The sequence below is a fragment of the Brassica oleracea genome, chromosome C6, assembly GCF_000695525.1.
Source record: "Brassica oleracea var. oleracea cultivar TO1000 chromosome C6, BOL, whole genome shotgun sequence".
NCBI lineage: Eukaryota > Viridiplantae > Streptophyta > Magnoliopsida > Brassicales > Brassicaceae > Brassica > Brassica oleracea.
The window spans coordinates 4,179,413-4,182,845 of record NC_027753.1 but is presented as its reverse complement, the minus strand read 5'-3'; positions in this window follow the sequence as shown (position 1 = coordinate 4,182,845).

Below are 3,433 nucleotides of genomic sequence, written 5' to 3'. Positions count from 1 at the left end.
AAAAAGCTGATTGGATGTCCAAGCTTGTAAACGGAGCTTCCAGCGATTCCTTAACTGAAGGGGAGCATCTGTAGGAGATTAACTGAGATAAGTCCTCCAGAGAAGAGTCAGTGGAAGGAGAGACACCGCCAAATAGATTCTCGTAATACGACACAACCAGGTTCATAATATCCTCCTTCGAATTAACCACATTACCATAATCATCCTGCAAGAAAATAACCTGATTCTGATATAGTCTTGTTCTGACCTGGCGGTGGTAAAAGGTAGTGTTAGCATCTCCTTTGTCAAGCCATGTTACACGAGACCGCTGGAAAAAGAATGACTCTTACGCCCGAGCAAGGTTGACCCATTTGTCATGAGCAATTCTCTCATTTAAGCTCGTCGTTGGCGTTGGAGAAGACAAAACAATCTGTTGACACTGAGAGAGCTCTTCAAAAGCTTCAGTTACTCTTTTTTCAATTCCAGAGTAATTCTCTTGGCTGAAAGCTCTAATAATGCTCTTGAGTTCCTTGAGTTTCTCTGAAACTCTAAGCATCATCGTGCCATGGAAAGGCAGGGAAGACCAGCACTCAGCTATAAGCGGCGCAAAATCTGGGTTATCATTAAGCATTGAGAAGAATTTGAAAGGGGCCTTTGCCTTGGGTCTGGTAGTATCAAGAAAAACACAGCAGGGGCTGTGGTCGGAGATGCCAGGATCCCCAAAGACACCAAGTGAGTTTGGAAACAGCCTCAACCAACTATCATTAACAAGAATTCTGTCCAGCTTTTTGGATATCACACTTTCACCTTGGTTGTTGGACCAAGTAAATTTGTTGCCACAGTAAGAGAGATCAGACAAATCAGTAGAGATAATACAGCTGAGGAAGTCACGCATACCCCGAGAGGAAGAGATGACCGCAGCTTTTGAATGATCTGAAGGGTCCAGAATCTGATTGAAGTCTCCTAGGACAGTCTAAGGACGTTGGGTGATGCTAGGAGAAGAGGAGAGGAAACACAAGTCTGACCAAAGGTCACGACGAATTTTCCTATCATTAGAGCCGTAAACAAAAGTAACAGCAAGCTCGGTGGAGACAAAAGGAAGCTTAACCGAACACGTGACGCATTGAAGAGACTTCTGGAGCACCGAAACAGAAACAGAAGGATGCCACAAAAGCCAAATTTTACATCCGCGTTAAGTTTCCATTGCTTACTTTTTAATAGTATTCTTACTCACAGGCGAACAATTTGTATACTAGGCTATGTTCGTTTAACAGTCATTGCGAGATGTGACATAGTTTTCCCGCAACTGTGATTGTAAGTTATAGTTATTGTTCGTTTTTTTAATCACATGACTTGCAGCGATTAATAGTAAATCGTTAATTCCGATTTCTGAAAAACCATTTAAATTTTTAATTTCTGCAAAATGCAGCTAATTATAACAAGCAATAGACAAACAACATTCGATTGCAAGTGGCAGTGATAAACAAACAAGACATATAATATAGCCGAAACAATATTTGTATACTAAATGAATTTTGTAAAATATTCTTAACTCATCTAGCATCAAAGTAATTTGATTTTGTAATTTTTAACAATATGATACATCACAATGACAATTCGTTAGACATCATTTTATGGATGATATAATTGTTGGATGGTAGTTGATATTAAAAAGATATGTACTATTTTTTGATAAAAGGACATTATAAGAGTTTACATAGAATTCAAACGTTAGGTCTAATATATAACTACACGCATGTATTGTAGTCGGTGTTTTATTAGCATGCTTGTAAATCTATATTCATTACTATATATAAGGGTTCTTAATTTTGAAGTTGTTTATGGATTTACTATTTGTTTATCAGCTAAGTTTCCTAAGATCATGTGACTTGAAGCATACTTCACAGATTATTGACTAATCATATTTGTTTATTCACTCGGGTGACAAATATTAGTTAGCCAACTTTGAAAGTAATTTAAAATATCAAAACCCCTTTTGACAAATAATTAATAAGGAGATACTAATGATTTAATACTGTCACCTTTCTACTTTCCAGACTTAGAACATACTTTCCACTTAATCCCAACACATTCTCATTCAAAAGTTTTTTTTTCCTTATTCACTGTATATGTATCTTATATATTCTTCCTTTTCTATTCTTCTCCTAGTTTTTGAGATTATAAACCTAAAAATAGACTTGTATTGTGATTCATCTATACAGTGACTTGTGCGCAGTTTTCCGCATGCCTACCTATTTTCAAGGATTTGCTACTTCTTTTTCCTTTTAAGATGGATTTTACTAAATAATGTGAATTTTTCTGTGAACACTACAAGAAAACATGCATTTTCCGACCACGGAATCAGTAGCTAATCACTCGTAGACTTGCGTTTTGAGACTATATAGAAAATTCCAGTGTATTTCAGATAGTCTTGAACGAGTAGGTTCTGTAACAACTGTAATGAAGAAATACAAATTGTAGTTAATCCCCACATAGAATATTCTCTATATTTAATTACAAGCATAGTTCTTGAGACTATCTGCTCAAACTTCAACATTACTCGATTATTTAAAATATGGGGTTTGCACAAAACATGATACACATGGAGAGCTGGTATAAAATATTATAAAATTACTTACCATAATTAAGTAATTATTTAGTATAGTTATCCAATCATGCGTGCCCTTGAATCAAACCAAGATGTGATTTAAGTACTTGATTTTGGTTGTTCCAAAGTTTCTTAGAGGTAACGTTTCACAAATTGCAAAAAAATATTAAAGGCAGAAAAAATAGACGAAGGAAACTTAGGAAACTTAGCTGATAAACAAATAGTAATCCATAAACAACTTCAAAATTAAGAACCCTTATATATAGTAATGAATATAGATTTACAAGCATGCTAATAAAACACCGACTACAATACATGCGTGTAGTTATATATTAGACCTAACCACTACAAGAAAACATATTTTTTACTAGGGCAGTATTCGTTGTAAATTCGTCGTAAACGGGGTGTTACGACGAATTAACGTCGAAAGACGTTTCGTTGTTAAACGTCCGTCGTAACGGAGGTTTCGTCGTAAACGATTCGTTACGTTTACGACAAAATATATTCCTCGTAAAGCGCAGGGAAAGAATTCGTCGTAAACGATACGTAAGCATTCGTCGTAAAGCCCACGTAATTATTTCGATGTAAAGCACACGTAAATACTTTCATTGTAAATCACTCGTAAATATTTCGATGTAAAACCCTCGTAAATCTTTCGATGTTAATCACTCGTAAACATTCGATGTAAACTCCATGTAATGTTTACGAGGAGTTTACATCGTTTCTTATTATATTATTATTAATTAGTATATAATAAATTTTAATTTATATTTAATATTCAGAATTTAAAATAATTTAAATTTTAAAACGAAATATGAAATTGAAAAACATATTTTAAAAAGTCAT